We start from the raw sequence: 8,313 nt of genomic DNA, 5'->3' as shown, positions 1-8,313 counted from the left end.
ATAAGCGACGTTTTATTGAAACTTCTTACATTTTCTTAGCCGTTTCACTTTTGCATCAGAAAAGAAAATGCTCAGAAAATTACTGAAGGGCAGTTAAGGACGATGCCTTCTTTTTTAGGCATGGTTTAAACGCCAGGCGCGCGCTTGGGTTGGAACTAGTGACGTACTTAACTACCCTACCAAGCGTGCGACTTAAAAAAAATCCTATTGTGGCCGAAACAAATTTCGCACTAAAATTACGAGCCTGCACTAAACCCGGGATTACCAGAAAAGCAGCATATCGCTAAGCAATAACTGTGAACGGCTTCCAGCTGACAAACTAGCTTTTATCGTATCCGTAGAAAAAATCATACTGAAATTCAACTGTAGATGGCATAATGCGCGCGCAAAACAACTGCGAGAGACGTCAATGTTTAACTTACTTGGAAAGTAACAGGGAAAAATGTAACGGACACCGACAAAGTTTTCGAAAGGATGAAACAACTCATTTAACTTTTAAAACAGGGGTGATTACAGCTACATTTTATGGTATGAATTGGAAGTGGCAAGCCTATTCGACAATGCATTAGTTTTTGGCTGTGAGGAAAAGTTATGTAGACTGTATTTTGGCTAAGCCAGAGGAGTGCTGTTGCGACGATTCTGTTATTAAATACATATCAAAAGTGGTTTTTATGTTACCACTTACCACGTAGTTTAAAGATGTTTTTTAATATGTTTAGTTTTCTGCATGTAAAGGCGAACCTTAGGAGAATCTGTGAAGAAATATCTTTACCTTTTTTTCAGAAAAATGCTATCGTCAGCAGTAGCTAATTATCTCGGAAAAATTAATGACTACCCCCCAGTTTTCTTTGTGGATTGTAATAACTCTGGCTAAGATCTACTTTTTCCACGTTTTCTTAATCTGGCGCAAACACGTTTGTATTTTGTTGGCACCATTCGTTATGAGCCTGAGGCACCCCACGGCCGCTAATGTCGTTCAGCTCTGTGATGGAACACAGCTGCATGTCTGCACAAGACTAGTTTTCAACCCTAAGCAGGGCGCTTTAAAATACGCGCATCTATCAAGCGAAGCACTTATGTTGACGCTTAGCTTTTTAAAGACATTATAGATGCGTTTAAGACACACAAGTTGAATGAGTCATAAGCAATTGGATGAGTTAACTGACCCTTGTCAAAAATACCTGCAGCTTGATTCTCAGCGGCTGTTGTGTCTTCTTGGAGGACCTTCTCCTGTCTGTTTCTGAGCTTGGAAGCCATTCTCGAGAGGAAGGATTAAACGTGGCAAGGAGTCAGGAACTCATCACAGCCCTATTCCGTGTAACAAGTGTGGGCTTCGAAATTACTAACAAGGAGCTGCGTTACCTAACCTTAAAACCCCAAACATTTCATATTCCAACGTGATATAAGTACTAAAAGTCCAGAATAAATGCTTATACAGTTGACATAAATTTCTTTTATCCTAAATAGTTGACCATTGTTGAGGCTCCATAGTGGGAGGGGGGGGGGGGTTGTCGGTGTATCCCTAATCCTATTAATTTTTGTCCTAAATATCTTGTATACTGTTAAATCCAGCTCAACGATTTCCTACTCAATTAATGTCCTGTTTTATCTGATCTAAACATGCTCTACTCCATCAATATTTCCCCTAAATTTCTTGCACCCTATTAACGTTTTACCCAAATATCCAGTATCCTGAAAACTCCTAATAGGGCCTCACTGATGACCTGAGAAAGCTGATCAAGATACACAGATCATAATCTTTTGACCTGATACTGTCTATCGTTTCCTTTTTTTTCTTTTTTTTTTTTTTAATACACGACCCCCCCCCCCCCTCCCCCGACCTACCCTGCAAAAAAATGACCTAGAAAATCCCTGCAAGCAGAAGCTCGTGTTCAAATCATTCTGGGAAAGCCAGTTACTAGTTTAGACACAGAAATGCGTAAAATGGCTTTAATGTCGGTTACATTTTCACTTCCTACCCTCCCTACCCCTACCCGTTGGAATGTGCATTTGTCAAATGTAACGCAATCTGTGGAATAATGGCGGGTGCACAACATATCAAAACAGAACTGAGCTTAAACGAGTTCTTGATGAGAATCCTCGATTAAGAGGAGGATTTTAAAGGTTGCTAACAGACTTCTGGGTCAGTTAGGATCTCAGCAAATTGTTAAACTTCTTGTAAACGGCGGCTTATGAGGCGAAAGACAAATAATATTGATAGATGTTATGAAGCGGGCTTCGGAGAGTTGAAATCTGCTTAACCGTGGCGATGTCTGAGAGTGATTTCGTACACTAATCACCGAAAATGTGGCTGAAACATACTGGAAATATAACATGAGGCATCGTGGAACATCCAGTTGTCGACATGTCGCGAGGTAAGTGGAATATATCATTATTTTCTCTGTGCATCGTTATTTTCACGTTATTATGCTAATTAGGACGGCGGTCTTTGTTGACAAAAGCACAGCTTAAACTTCTTCTTGTAACATTTTACAGTTTTAACTGCCCCAAAATTTTATTGCATGTTTTTACAGGTGAGACATTGCTCTTTAAGTGGAGGGTAGTTTTGGGATCTCAAGTGACGTACTTTTGGCGATATTTTCCTTTAAACTTCGCCTTTTTTATGGCGCTTCATGAGTAGTCCGAATGGGAAAGAAATTTAAAATTCTGTAGAAAAATCAGGTGATGATCAAATTGCCAAAACAGCCTCTCAATGTAACAAGAAACATTTGCTTGTCTCGACTAAAGTGTTTTTACCCGGATTTAGATCGTTTTCTTTGTATGGCAAATTGTTAAAAATGTGCCCTAAAATGGCCGCTGAAAGCCCTCTTAGAGGGGCAAAACCAAGATGGTGGCCCCAGCGCTAAAATACCAATCGAATTGAACTGAAAGTTGTATTTTTGTGAATCACTTATCTAGACCATTCATCTGAGAAAGTTTGAGGAATTTGATTTTTTCTGGTCCAAATGGCCATAGTTGAAAATTACAGAGGGCGCCTCTTAACAATCCGAAAACAACAGACATTGAATTTCTCATATCACGAATGTTCGAGGCGACATATTCTCTTCAGAAAATCAGAGGGGATTAAAGGCCTTCCGAACAGATAATTTTCCGAAACGATCCGTTGGGTGCCCCTGATTTCCGCATGCTTTTCTCATCAGGCTCTCCTGAACTCGCCACTGGCTCTGAGCTCAGATCTAAAAGAGTCATGGCGGCGGCACGTTCTTCTTTAGATTTGCCAGTATGGCGATTAAGCGTCAGTAGGGTTTTAGCCACTGATCGTTCAAGACAAATTTCTTGCTTCTCGCTTTGTCTGCCTCCCGTTCACAAGATGCCTTTCATTTACGATTCAGTCACGACACCTAGGCACGGTATAAAACTATTAATTCAAACGACAAAAAATGTTATGAAAACACATATTGATAAACGCACCCTTTCTTTACTGGCAACGGCAGATATAGGATCAGGATCCTCTTTTGTCTGACCATTTCCAACGACAAAATGTAGACTACAAATGTAACTGTCTTTCGTGCACACGAACGAGTCACCGCGGTGACATGCTTTTAACCACTTTTTGCCTTCTCTCGTTCTGTCTAACTGCGCCAGGAAAATAGAAGAACTTCACTGGATCGCCGTTTGGGTTTCTTTCCCACGATTCAGGGTATCGGGAATCGTTTTTACATGTAACAAAAGCACATCTTCTAGTCGTGACCGTTCTGTTAGAACACTGCTTATCGAATTCGTGTGGTTGACCAGAATGTCCGAACTTTCCCGGTTTGTTTACATCATAAGTCACGTGACACTACACGTGAAATCTAACGCCGAAAAGGTGAATTGCGAAACTCCTAATGCAAGGTCACATTTCCGACCATACGGTACCATCTGTTTGGTGATTTCACGAAAAGCAAGCAAACCGAAGAAAACGCCGGCGTTATAACTTACTACAGCAAATGTCTTATAGTCAAACAGCAGGCACAAGTACATATGGTTGTACTTTATTGGTTTTGCTTCTGCAATGATGTGATACACAAATTCTCCTTACTGTATATACAGGTATCTCTTACAGTTCAAATTGGGAGAAATTGTTTTTTAATCGACAAATTTCCTTGGCGTTAATTTCCTTGCCTCTTTCGATTGCACGCTCGAGTTTGCAAGGTTACAGTTTCCGACTATTTATTGCACCGTCTGTTTGGTGATTTCTAATTTCCTCAAAGGAAGCAAACCGAAGAAAACGCCGGCGTTATAACTTACTACACCCAACGTTTTATAGTCCAACAGCAGGCAGAAGTACATATTGTTGTACTTAATTTGTTTTGCTTCTGCAATGATGTGATACACAAATTCTCCTTACTGTATGAACAGGTATCCCTACCAGGCCGAATTGGGAGAATTTGTTTTAGTGTTGACAAATTTCCTTTGACGTCAATCTCCTTGTTTCTTTCGATTGCAGGCTAAAGTTTGCATTGTTGTTGTGGGGAGAAATAAGTTTTGATCCTGTCTGATCACTGTACAAAAAAGGCTGCGAAAGGTACAAAAAGGTTGCGAAATTAGTTTAATACAAAACGTTTAATACAATTCTTATAAAGTCAACATGCTTTAAATGAAAAGTTTACATATTATCGCCGAAAAAACCTATTCCAATCCAACCCATACCATACCATTTTTTTCGCTCAACAAAAAGCACTAAAGCAATGAAAATAAAATAATTATAAAAAAACATAACGGAAAAGGGAGAAAATAGGGAAAGAGATTTTTTGTTGTGACAGGATTCTAAATTAAGGAAAGGAAATCCTAGATGTTTACGACGTCTTAGTTGACCTTTTATGTTTTCCCGTCTTGTGCTCACCTCGTGATTTCTAATAGCCATGATTCTGAATGTGTCAGAAGATAAGATAACTGTCATTTTCAATTGTTCTTTTGAGCAAAACTGTGAGAACTTTGCGGAGATTTTGGAAGTCCATGAAATGTATATTACAGTCCTGTCTGGAACTGTTATTGCCCACTGAAACACTTCATTTCCTTTTTCGATTCGTCAATGTTATTTAGGAAATTCAAAGATTTTGTTTCGGTGTGCGTTTCAAAATACGCTTATACAGAGACAAGACACAAACCTGACAGACCCTGATAACTAAACACAATTTTTTTTCAGGAAATACAAATTACACCCATAGGATTCAAATAAGGCAATTATTGAGGCAAATCACTTTTTCTATACATAAACAATGAGAAATGATTCTCCGAGTATAAGTTAATGTTTAATTTACTGAAGGGAAATTCTAGATGACCTTTAAGTTGCCCCTTTTGATCCCGTCCGGTATTTGTTTCACTTTTACTCTGTTTGACTGAATATCAACAGGTCCATCAATGGTAGGGTATGTGCGAGAGCGCGTTCGGCTCATTCTGCTATTGTCAAGTTTTTCTCTTTCCTTACAACCCACTAAGGGGGCCTGCCGGTTCACGGGCTTAGGGGTGCCCGCATTTATTAGGCTTGAAGACGGTGAGAGTGGAGGTATAAATGGAATACAATGCAATGCAGTGCATTACTTTAGTTAGACACGTCACGTCTGAGAGCTGTACAAGCTCGTTCAAAATACGTACGTGTATTTTGAACACGTTGTAAAGTCGGTTGATAAGGCAAGTCGCATATCAACTGGACTTGTTGACAAGATTAGGAACTCTTTGAACAAAGTTATTGTTGTTGACAATCCTACGAGGAAGAGGAGGAGGGGGGGTGGAGACCTTATTAATGTGCCAATGGAGGGTGCCGTACAAGTCGCATTACGAAAACTACAAAATGATTCCGGTCTTCCCGACCGCACGAACCTTACGCCTACACAAATTACCGACCTCTTAGATTTCGTTTTGAGATCAACATATTTCCAATATAATGGATCGATTTATGAACAGCAAGACGAAGCGGCCATGAGGAGCCCTGTCTTCCGCGGTTATAGCTAACCTTTACATGGAGTAATTTGAGGAACAGGCGATAAATACTGCGACCTGCAAACCTAAGATCTGGAAGCGATATGTAGATGACACTTTTACAATGTTAGATCGAAACAATGCCGACGGCTTTCTGCATCATTTGAACAGTCAAAAACCAACTATTCGTTTTACCATGGAAATCTAGAGAGATATCATTCCATTTCTCGACACGTCAGTTACAAGAGACGCAGACGGTCTTCTCACTACCACTGTATACAGGAAACCAAATCTCGCACACTGACCAATACCTAGCCTACGACTCACACCATCCTCAGTCAGTGAAACGTGGTATTGTGAAATGCCTTTATAATCGTGCTAAACACCTCATAACGAAGCCTTCAGCTATCGCTGAAGAAAAGAAACACTTATCATCAGTACTTGTTTCTAATGGATACCCTTCCTCATTTGCACAGAAGCTCAAGAAAACAACAAGAGCCACAGCTAACCCGGCAGCTAACCGAGAACCCACACAGGAATTTAAATCAACCGCGGCGGTTTTACCCTATATCAAAGGTGTTTCAGAGGTTCTTCGCCGCAGCCTACAGCAACAAGGCGTACGCACTGTCTTTAAATCTGACACAACTCTTAGGTCCCTTAGTGCGACCTAAAGACACTCTTGATAAGATAAGATAAGATAAGAAGACAAGGACTTTATTAAGGTATCATGGTAGGTGGATTGACAGTGTTTGGAAATCGCGCTCTTACGTTCCGCTTTGAAAGAAATCCCCACCAACCTACATTTTCTGAAAGCTTAATAGTTATAGAATACAACCATATCTTTGAAATTTTCTAAAAAGTTATTGTCGCAGTGATATTAAAAGAAATACCCAGAAACACTGCTTGGCTTAAACTGGTTCGCTTCCGCGCGTGAATTATCGGAGCGGCGCGATATACATCGGAAATGTTTTCTCACACATCACCCTCAAAAAGGTGTCTGCCATTTTCCAGATGTGGTTTGATTTTTTTTCTACACCCTCCTAAACTTTGATATTTTCAATGCGGACGTTTCCTTCTACTAAAGAGGCCATAACTTTGAAAGGGAAGCGAAATTAAACAGAGCCCGACGCCCTATTTCGAAGGAGGTATCCTAGAACATACCTGCCGATTTTCAGCCAATTCCATCGGATGACGCGCGTAAACGAACTAAAAATGTTCATCCTTATATTCAGTTTTATTTTATCGAGAAAAATATGAAAAAGATTGAGTATGAATAGGTGTTAAAAGTCCCCTCCGCACTGACGGATGTCGGCATGTGACAAATGGCGGTGAATTTTAATTAGAGGTGTCAACGTGCTGTAAGGGGTTAATGATATTCAAAAATAGTTTTTTTTCTTTAACTTAAAAAGTAAAAACGCCTTTTCCCCCGTTCTTTCTGCAAAATATTTATCTCAGTCTTCTCAATTTGAACAGCCACAAAAGATTCTTCGCATTTTTCGTAAAAATTCGCCTACCATGATACGTTAAACCCCGGGGTATCCAATCGATGGAAACCGACAAGAGAAGTCCCTTCATTTTCTCTTGAAACCGATGATCGGAAATTCAATCGATCAATCGATAAACAATAAAATTAGTTAATTGGTACCGATTGGTATCGGCCAATCGATGACCAATCGATAACCACACAAAAACCGTTCATCGATTGCTATCGATTGGCTCAGCAACCTCGAACAGACGTCACGCACACTACCTGTCCGATCATCCGCCATTTTTAGGAAGCACTGGCGACGAAATTGTTAAAACAAATTCCGACCCAGTCTTCTCAACGCAAAGAATATACCCCGTTGCACGTGTACTCGAATTACCCACTTGTCCGTCATTGCCTTTCCGTGTCATAATGTCTACGCAAGACGTCCGGGTAGAGGCTTTACTGAAGTGAGGTGCATCGTCAAAGGCTATCACCTTAACCGTTTTGAGGTGAACGTCGGTGAATTGTTCACTCCAAACAAGAAAAGGGGAGAACGGGAAAACGCGTTTAAATTTGTGAACCATTCGTGGACAGCTCGGCCACCTACAGTCCGAGCTTGTGGATCCTCTTTGGCCACTACATGCAGATATTTTTGTGTTGTTCTCCTTTTAACATTAAAATGAAATGAGTTCACAATTACTGATTGGTCATCGATTATCAATATCAATCGATTAACTGATATCGATTGATATCGATTGTCATCGATTATCGATTCCATCGATTGGATACCCCGGGCTTCAACCAACAAAACCTTGAACCAACAAAACAAGACGGTGTTGTTTGTAAGATTCCTTGCGAATGCGGCAAAGTTTATATCGGAGAAACAGGGAGAGCTATACGAGAGAGGATATATGTAGGATAAG

At 40.3% G+C, this 8,313-nt stretch overlaps 2 long non-coding RNA genes and 1 pseudogene across 2 annotated transcripts; 2 read left to right on the top strand and 1 right to left on the bottom strand.

Moving 5' to 3' along the window:
- Window positions 1–1,782: 1,782 nt before the first annotated feature.
- LOC149097214 (uncharacterized) lies at window positions 1,783–3,831 on the bottom strand. The gene is made up of 2 exons (XR_016204252.1): window positions 3,433–3,831; window positions 1,783–3,335 (listed from the first exon to the last, which is right to left on the bottom strand). It is a non-coding gene; the product is annotated as an uncharacterized LOC149097214 (long non-coding RNA).
- On the top strand, window positions 2,033–4,680 carry LOC149097213 (uncharacterized). The gene is made up of 2 exons (XR_016204253.1): window positions 2,033–2,375; window positions 4,451–4,680. It is a non-coding gene; the product is annotated as an uncharacterized LOC149097213 (long non-coding RNA).
- Window positions 4,681–5,714: 1,034 nt separating this feature from the next.
- On the top strand, window positions 5,715–7,936 carry LOC149097212 (uncharacterized; annotated as a pseudogene).
- The last annotated feature ends 377 nt before the right edge of the window (window positions 7,937–8,313 follow it).

The sequence above is a fragment of the Orbicella faveolata genome, unplaced genomic scaffold (assembly GCF_042242905.1).
Source record: "Orbicella faveolata isolate gen_17 unplaced genomic scaffold, um_ofav_v1 contig_47, whole genome shotgun sequence".
Lineage (NCBI taxonomy): Eukaryota > Metazoa > Cnidaria > Anthozoa > Scleractinia > Merulinidae > Orbicella > Orbicella faveolata.
This window is presented reverse-complemented; position numbering and strand designations above follow the sequence as displayed.